Source organism: Biomphalaria glabrata, chromosome 14 (genome assembly GCF_947242115.1).
Source record: "Biomphalaria glabrata chromosome 14, xgBioGlab47.1, whole genome shotgun sequence".
Classification (NCBI taxonomy): domain Eukaryota; kingdom Metazoa; phylum Mollusca; class Gastropoda; family Planorbidae; genus Biomphalaria; species Biomphalaria glabrata.
Window position 1 is genome coordinate 34,432,811 of NC_074724.1, and position 9,839 is coordinate 34,442,649.

The 9,839-nt window shown below is 36.7% G+C and overlaps 4 non-coding genes across 4 annotated transcripts; 1 reads left to right on the forward strand and 3 right to left on the reverse strand.

The window, feature by feature from the left end:
• On the reverse strand, window positions 1-74 carry Trnan-guu (transfer RNA asparagine (anticodon GUU)). Its single transcript has one exon. It is a non-coding gene; the product is annotated as a tRNA-Asn (tRNA).
• A 3,559-nt stretch (window positions 75-3,633) lies between these two features.
• On the reverse strand, window positions 3,634-3,707 carry Trnan-guu (transfer RNA asparagine (anticodon GUU)). Its single transcript has one exon. It is a non-coding gene; the product is annotated as a tRNA-Asn (tRNA).
• Window positions 3,708-4,554: 847 nt separating this feature from the next.
• On the reverse strand, window positions 4,555-4,777 carry LOC129923020 (small nucleolar RNA U3). The gene has a single exon (XR_008774955.1). It is a non-coding gene; the product is annotated as a small nucleolar RNA U3 (small nucleolar RNA).
• Window positions 4,778-9,468: 4,691 nt separating this feature from the next.
• On the forward strand, window positions 9,469-9,542 carry Trnan-guu (transfer RNA asparagine (anticodon GUU)). The gene has a single exon. It is a non-coding gene; the product is annotated as a tRNA-Asn (tRNA).
• The last annotated feature ends 297 nt before the right edge of the window (window positions 9,543-9,839 follow it).

Sequence of the window (9,839 nt, forward strand, 5' to 3'; positions counted from 1 at the left end):
CGTCCCTGGGTGGGCTTGAACCACCAACCTTTCGGTTAACAGCCGAACGCGCTAACCGATTGCGCCACAGAGACGATGTGTTTAACATTCGACTTTGTTAAGTTTTTACATTCAAACAAAATAAATTATCGTCCGACTATGGTAATGAGTCCTACAGTCCTATGTCACTGATGTAACAGATAAAGAGTGCTGTGTCAACTTAAACTAGATCTGGATCAAATTGAAAAGTATGAAGGGAATGGGCAAAAGTAATTAGATGGTCGTGTGGATATGAGCTATATATATATGGAACTGTCTTTCGGTGGTCTTGAAGCTCCTGGGTTTGAACCCTGCCCGTTGTCATCCTCCGACGTCTTGCGGGAGGCTTGGGCTAGGAGGTCATTTTCTGAAGGATCATTCCAAACCTGTAAAATATTTGACAAATATATAGACCTCTCTATACATAGGGCCTACTATATATGTATATATAAAAGATGTGTAGGCAAAAATTATAGTGTGCGTGTGGGTGTTTGTATAGTGATGGTAAGAAGAAATTAGCGATTGGTTGTAAATGATGCAACATAGGTGCCGTCATTTGGTCTTAGTTAGGGGAGACGACTCCAGAACGTGAGACTAAAAGGTTGTGTTATTGTAGTGAGTTAGATTTTGTTAAAAAAGTATTTTTACGAAAGTCTAATGGAAACAACACATTGACAATACTTTGTCATGTATTTCGCACCAGATGTGTATTTTGTAGTAGCTTAAGTATCCGCATTTTCCGGGACATTCTTTATATCATTCTTCATATGCTCATTTAGTCCCGAAAGCAGTCACAATAACTACAATACATCAGCGAAAATAACACTGATGCATAGATCACGAAATATCTTAAACTATCGTACGTGTAGGGTCTACCTTTTACCTCACTAAGAATGGTTTTTGACAGATTCACAACATGAGGACCGCTAATCGTGAAAAACCGCAAGCTTTCTATCACACCTTTGTTATTTCCCCAAAAAGCCCGCAGTCTACATAAAGAGATCTTTTTAAAACTCTTTCTCTCCGAACTGACGATACCAGCGTTGATTCCACCAGAATGTGGTAAATATATACGGAGAGAAAGAGTTAAATATCACGAATTCCGTATTTTTAAAGTAAAGTCTAATATTGTTCTGTTCCCCCTACATCTGCTTAGTTTCAATATGCCTAACATCATGTCCACTTCCTTTTCAGAATTGTCTTTCCAGCACTGCATGAATATTTTTTTACCCAGATCTTATACCAATAAAGAAACGTTTTTTTTTGGGTCAACAACTATTTGATGCGTTTTTTTGTGTTAAGTGTTCCATTGTAATTTTTGCAGAAAGGTTTGTCTTATCTTACTAAGAAATTGTTGAGTTAGCTTCATATAGATCTAGATGGTTGCCTGGTCATGCCGTTTGCGCGCTGGGCTGTCGTTTGGATCTATCGATGGTCTCGGGTTCAAACCCTGCCCGCTCCCATCCCCCGTCATCCTGCGGGAGGTTTGGACTAGGAAGTAAACTATCTTCAACTCTGAAGGAACATCCGAAACATGTAAAACAAAACAAACATTTTACATTTTAGGTTTATAACTGTAGAAATTCATTTCACTTTTTTGTTTTGATATTTAAAAAAAAAATGGTCTCAGAGTTCGCATTCGATTCATTTCGATAGATCTAAAGTCTCTTTCTTTTTTTGAGAGAGAGAGAGAGAGAAAGAGCAAGAAATGGTAGCCTACTTTGTAACAAAGTTTTAAACATACAAACAACTAAATCATTGAAAATATTTTAGATCTAGATCTATTGTCATTTCGCTACATTCAAAAAGTACCAAATAAACGATTATAATAAATAAAATAATTTTTTTTTGTATCATTAATGTAGTGGGGTGGATACTTGTTGAGGCCACAACGGCCGCCTCGATAGCCACATGACATTTTCCCCCTAGATGGCGTCTTGTGTCAGCGCGTAAAAAGGCAAAACAACGTGGCCACTGTCCACCCTACCGGCATCTCTTGTCACTGTAGTGTCTGTACGTTACTGGACCTACTTCGTCTCCACTCCCTGTTTGTGCCTGGTTCTACACCACGTGTTTTCATATGGCTGCAGGTAAATACACTTTTACTGTTTCTTATATTGGATTATAATTATATTAAGTAGTTTTTATAGAATATCCCCCCCTCCCCCCGGTTTTCATCCATGTTGTTGGACTATCTTTATGTTCAGAAATTCAGCATGTCAATTAATTCTTTTATCGAATAGCGTACCTTTAGTAAACTAGACGAAATAGATCCTATATAGAAATTTAACTGTCTGTTTGGTGAACGTATTTCTACAACCACGTGTGTAGATACTGGCTGATAAGAACCAGTATATAGATTTGTTCTATGTAATTGTTATAATTTTTTTTTGTTTGGAAAAGAAAAAGCGAAACTTTTTTTATGTAGAACAACTAGTTGATTGATTTTAAGAGAACTACTTTGTCATCCATTTTTATAATGTTTCTTCTTCTTCTTCGTTCTCATTGTTATGTTGGAGCGTTCAGATGAGTAGACCAATACATGAGATGAACTGCGCAGTGGTTTCCAAATCAGGGAGCTCTCCATATAGTTTTCTTTCTATTGGGGTGTTTTGGGGCCAGTGTCTTGTACGGGCCTCTTGGTAAAGAGAGCAGTTTTGGAGGACGTGGCCGGCATTTTCTGGTGATACTCCACATGGACAGATTTCACTGGTTCCAATTTTGAGCTTCCGGTACATGTTTCTGATGTTCCATATCTCTCTTGTGTTCGTTTAAGAGATGATTGGTTTTCACTATAACATTTTTTTTTAGATCTAATATTTAGACTTCAAACACTTTAGACCTATTATGTTAAGTTTATGCCCATGTTTAATTATGTTTGCCTTTGTGCAGGTCTTTAGTGTAGCCTACAATAAACGTCCAAATTTAGAAAGCCTTTAGGACAGAAGACGCAAAAGTAAAGTAGCAATTATGCATAAAACACTGAACCATAATCTTCAAATACAAAAACAGAATTTAATAAAATACTCTGAAAGACACAAAGATAAAGACACATTCCTCGTCCCATATGCTAGGACAAATGTGTACAAATACTCCTTCTTCCCTAGTGCTATTAGAGCATGGGATGGGTTGCCGGTGCATATTGCTAGTCATATATAAAACTAGTTTCAATTCTTTCTCTGCTTTTAACAATTCACTGCGGTGCTAGTTAATACTAAATCACAGACCTATAAAATATGCATATATACTAGCCAGATATGACCCGCGGCCTGTAGAATGTGAAAATATGTAAAGTCCTGGCTGATTCATTCCATTCCATAACAGCACTAGTGAAGAAAAAGCTTTGTACCGATAAAGAAAAGTAATGAAATAGGGTTTATTGGCGTCTAATGTATTATTTTTTTTTTTGTAATTGGAGTCTATGATAGAATTAGGCCTACATAAAAAAAAATACTTCTTGTAAAAAGTAAGATTAGGCCTATTTTTAAGGAAAGGTTTTAAGCTCCGCCATAGGAAAATACATTTTGAACAGTACACCCTTACATGCTTATTCTATCAGATATTTTTAAATAATTAAAAAAAAAAAAAAATAGGAACAAAAAGGTTAAGTAAAATCGTCCCTGGGTGGGCTCGAACCACCAACCTTTCGGTTAACAGCCGAACGCGCTAACCGATTGCGCCACAGAGACACTTGAGCACTGAGTAGAAAAAAAAAGTAGAAACTAGAACTTTAAAAATCATATTGTATTTAAACTATTTTTCATCTGTAGAAAATGACAGACGTTTATTCAAACATAAAACAGAAAATAAAATAGATTTTACAGAGCGCTTCACGATTACATATTATAAATGTTTTCATTCCTTCGCCATTCAATGACAGCGATTCACCGGGCTTAGCGTCATGTGTCCCATGAACAGACATTAATGAGACAAGGTACTGGGTGAATGTCTGACAATCTATTGAAACTCATGAAGAGTTGGCAAGCTAATGTGAACACTGTCATTGCTGTCTGAGAATTGTTTTAACAGTAAAAAGTAAAAGTTAAACTTTGACATTGTTGGAATTAAAACTATTTAACTATTGATGTTTTCACGATTGTAATCCTAATAGATATTTTAGGGCTAATTATAGAACAAGAAACACAAACGCAAACTTCAAATCAAATTATTCGTACCCATTGTAGAAAACCGTAAGTCTTCTCCCCTGTCCCATACACACACGCGGTCCAACTTTAAACAAAATTAATCGAAGCACATTGCTTTGCATTATAAAGGTGGAAGAGGTTGACAATAAGTATTCTACGTACCACTATTTCGCCACCCACCCCAGTTTCTCAACTCCAGCACCATACAGATAAGATAAAATCCTTAGTAATCCTACAAAGACACAGCGTTATTGAGGATGCGCCATCTGAAAATACTATTAGTAATTCAGAATTCAGCCTTGTGAAAAGTCGTTTATCATTCTCTTCCACGTAGAGAATGAATTCTCACAGAGGAGTTGTTACTAATCGTATATTTTAGTTTAAAAATGAAACCACTCAGATTGCCTCTACTTCCTCCGTCTCCTCACTAAAGGAGGAGAGGAACGATCCTCAATGATCAGTGAAACTGTTGCGAGAGCAAGCAACTGTTTCGTGATCGACTTCACGCTCAGAAGTAGAGACTCAATCTCGTCATCGTGGTTTTCGGGCCGTCCAGATTAACTCGACGTCTCGGCAAGACTACCTTTAGAAATGATCCCTAATAGTATGATCTTAAAAGGGATTCGGAATTTGGACTTTAAGTATTTACATATTTTTGTGCTAGTTTTGGTCTTTATTTTCTAAATATTTTTACATGTTTATATTTTTGAAAATAAGTATTCTATTATTATTTTGTTTAATTTTATAAATTTTATTTTAATTATATAAATACAAATTAAAATTTAAATTTTGTTTAAAATATTATCATAGATCAAAGTAAAGTTTTTACTTTTTTAAACTTTACGAGGGATGACCGAGTTGTCCCCCAGTTTTCAAATATACTAAAGGGGAAGTAATCAGTAAATATATTTTAGTGTTCTCTCTTAAATCACTTGTAAAACGAACAAAGAAATTGTTAATATGGATAATTAATTTAAAAGGGGCAATCTTCTATATAATTACCGGCATTGCAAACTTTAATACAAATAACGCTGAAGAGGTAACTACGGCCTGTGTAATGTTTATAACATCCAAAAAGTTATACAATTCGTATAGCAATAGTTTAAGGGGAAATCATCCTGTCTTTAGCCTATGTGGCTCTGCTCTATGGATTGTAGTTCTTAGTTTTCCACTGAAGAAAATTGTAGCATAAAATGTGTGCGTACAGCATATATATAGGGGCAAAATATGGGTGTTAGGGTTTGGAAAATGGATAGATTGATAGAAAGGCTATATTAATATTGTATATGCCTGTGATTAACGTCTAGACTCTAGACTAACACCGCAGTGAATCGCTCATAGTAGAGAAATAGAAATAATAAGTTTGGATCTAGTTAAAGACCTCAAACAAAATGTCCATACCAGGGGGGCGAACGTACCACTCTGTCTACGGATGTAGGCTATTACATTGTTCCCGAAAATGTGTGAAATTATATTAATGTGGTGGGTTTGGTAATGAAGAGATGACGGAGGCAAGTCGCTGGCCGATTGAGATCCCCTTATTGTACACTAAAGACCTGCACATGACTTATAAAACAACACACATTAAAGTATAGTCTCAAACTGCATATCGGTATAAGATTAACATAATAGGCCTAAAGGTTAGACTAAGCTGTTCACACAACATCGAAGTCTAAATACTAGATTTAAAAAAACACTAAATCTTGTAAACCAATCATCTCTTCTAAAAACATAAGGGAGATATAGAACATGAGAAACATTATAAAAAGTTGTTCTCATAGACAAATAAATATAGAGTTTTATGAAACGAAAATTTGTGACTTGCAATTTTGTGTACTTTATTATACAGCATTTATGAGCAGTATAAGTTTTGTTTAATCTCTAAGACTGAAGATCATGAATTCGGAAATCCGGCAACAATAGATATACATGTTTTCAAGTTACATGAAGTTATTTCCTGTTTCCAGTCTATATTTATCTATGTCTATGGTTGTTCTACATTAAGTAAGAGTTTTGCTCGTTTCTCTCCATAAAAACTAAATTATAACAATTGTATACACCGACTCTTAAAAGCCAGTATCTACACACGTGATTGTGAAAAATACATTTACAAGATGAACGGTTGGCATTTTATATAGGACCTATTTCGTCTAGGATCTTCGAATGGTCTTGGAAGACAACAGCCACCCGCTCTATCAGAACTACGTCAGGTTGTCAATCAAAACAAGAACGGAGCGGTACAAAAACTTGTTCGTACCTCACTCGGTCAGACTCTTTCACCGCCACTCATTGATCAGGGAACATAAAATGCACCAAGATACCTGTGTGTAGTCGCTGAATGAACTCTTTATGTTGTCTGTTGTATTTATGTGTATGTTTCTGTTGTGTTGTCTTTATATGAGAAAAGAGTCCTTGTAATCACAACAAATTTCCGTGAGGATCAATAAAGCAGCCTTAGTATTAGGATACTAAAGGTACGCAATTCAATAAAAGAATTAATTGACATGCTGAATTACTAAAAATAAGGATAGTCCAACAACGTGGGTGGAAACAGGGGGGGGGGCGATATTCTATAGAAACTACTGAATAAAATTATAATCTAATCTAAGAAACAGTAAAAATGTATTTACCTGCAGCCGTACATAAACACGTGGTGTAGAACCAGGCACAAACAGGGAGAGGAGACGAAGTAGGTCCAGTAACGTAAGGACTCTACAGTGACAAGAGATGCCGGTCGTATGGACAGTGCCCACGTTGTTTTGACTTTTTACGCGCGGACACAAGACGCCATCTAGGGGAAAAGGTCATGTGAATATCGAGGCGGCCGGAGTGTCCTCAACAAGTAATTCCCCCCTCCCCCACTACATTAAATTTTAGTATTAGGTCCTACAATGTAGAGTCTGTAAACAATTTTTTTGACACGACGCTCAGATGGCCCCTTTTTATAAGTAAGAGAATATTGAAACATCTTAACAATTTAATACCTGCCGTGTTGGCATTCACTATGCCCCTTAGGTGGCACTACTGGCGCTTTTGGGTACCGGCCCACCGGGCATTACCCCGAACGCCCATATAGCCAGTCAGCCCCTGGTCCATATACGTTTAGTTTTAAAATTATATTAAAACTATTTTCATGATTAAATGAGCATATAATGGGTGATACTCCTTCACTTATTTATGCCATAATGTCACGGAAAAATCGGATACTTAAGCTAATACACATTCAAAGCTAAAATAAAATTTAAAAAAATACCGGTAATAATTAAATAAAATCAGGTACAAATACATGACAAATACGGTGGCCTATATTGCTCATGAGTTGTTTCGCAATTGAAACCATTAACATTGTATGTCTTTGGTTCTAACTCTTCGTATCATAGTAGAATTTGTATTTCTGTAACTTAATAAAGATTTCCAATTTAATGATGAATCTTACATTTTTAAATAAATTTTCAAAATGCAAAGAATATGTATATAACGAAAAACGAAATTTTGACTCGAATTTTTTTTTTTTTTTTTTTGGGGGGAAAGAGAAGACAAGCGGGTGAGAATGCAGTACATAGTTTTGGCATAACTTACAATAACGCAGTGTAATTATATAGATCACTCATTCTTTATCTGTCTATCTATTATTGTGTTCATCGTCATCTTCTTGTATAAACATTATAAAAAAAACGGAAGCATCTAAAAATAGTTTTGTGCTCGTTGACCTTCATTGTGTCACCATTATCGTGATCACGAGCAGAACGGCAGTCCCTGACACTTCGTGGATCGAGTAAGTTATAAGGCAACAACTTATCTGGGTCAGGGTCAAAGGTCATAGGTCATAGCTGGTACCGGTGCATTTTTGGTTGGCTGCCTGGTCGTGCTGCATGTTGACTATCAGTCAGTTGTCTCAATGGTCCCGGGTTCGTATTCTGACAGGACCTCCGTCGAAGGTGCCGATTCTGCCCGCTCCCGTACCCCATACGTCCTGAGGGAGGTTTGGACTAGGAAGTAGATGTTATCTTGAACTCTGAAGGAACCTCCAAATCAGGGGGCGAACTGGAAGTCAAAATGGGGACGGGCATTTCTATACAATCTGGCCCATAAATTGTATATCATATGATGGCGGCCGCGGGCATCTAATTATAGGCCTATCTGTCCTCAAAATCATTATAATTTTGATATACACGTGTATGAAGATAGATCTATATCTTTACAAGAAATATTTAGGCCTTATGTTGCTTTTTAATCGCTAAGTGTGTAGGCCCTAAAAGGACAAAGCAAACTAGTAGAATTTTCTAAGGATGTAGGCTATTACATTACATCGGAAAATATGTTAGATTAAATTACAATTTAGAGTCTTTAAAAGATTATTTTTAAACACGACTCTCGCTTGTATGAGAGAATATTATAAAACCATTAACAATTTAATACGTGTCATAGGGGTATCCATGCGTCCCTTTCAATGGCCCTACTGGCCCATTTGGGTACCGATCCACCGGGCATTTGCCCGAATGCCCATATAGCCAGTCCGCCCCTGCTCCGAATCATGTAAAAAAAAATTTAAAAAACATTGTAGGCCCCTAATCATGTAATTAATCATATAGCCTAATATTTGTTATACAATTTGAACTAAGCATAGGCCTACATGTTCATGTTGCCTATACACACAGAGAATATAAATATCCTTTAAAAAAAAAAAGAGTAGGTCTATTTAAATAAAGAGTTCTATATGTTTGTAAAATACTTTTCAGGTTTCGAATGACCCTTCAGAAAATCACATCCTACCCACACGACCCCCTTTTTTCTTTCGCCCATTATTCGATCTAGATCTAGGTTGAATTGACAATAACATTTTTTATCTGTTACATCAGTCACGCAGGGCTCGTTACCATAACCGGACGATAATTTATTTCGTTTGAATGTGAAAGTTAAGGAAGTCGCTTGAGTAGTCTTCCCACACACATCGTCTGTGTGGCGCAATTGGTTAACTCGTTCAATGGCATAATAAAGATTTTCCCTAATTGAGCCCCAATAAAAATATCATTTACTAAACCATTTTATTTTCCAGCGCAATAGTTTAACATTATTTTGATAATTTTTTAGGTGGCCAAGCGGGCCGCTGCAAAGTAGTCGCGGGCCGCATGCGGCCCCCGAACGCCGTGTTTGACATGCTTGATCTAGATCTAGTTTAAGTTGACACAGCACTTTTTATCTTTTAAATCGGTGAGGTAGGACTCACTACCATAATAGGACGATATTTTATTTCGTTTGAATGTGAAAACTGAACAAACTTGCTTGATTGCTCGTCACACATATCGTCTCTGTGGCGCAATCGGTTAGCGCGTTCGGCTGTTAACCGAAAGGTTGGTGGTTCAAGCCCACCCAGGGACGCAATTTTTTTTTTATTTTACATAAATGAACGTTGAATATTCCTTTTTATGTTCGTAAAATATTTTCTCCGACAAAATGAATTACGAATAATAAGAGTTACGATGACATCCTAGTACAACTTGGTGCCACACTTTGATGAAGGTCCTCAGAGCAGGTGGGAAGAGGCTTCAGACATTGCCAGTGACAGATTTTTGTGGAAACAGCTTGCCGCCAAATGCGCCGAACAGCGCGGGAGGGTCTAAGTCAGTAAGAATAGCTCATTAGGTTTTTGAAATCAAACTTTTTAATAGCAGGATA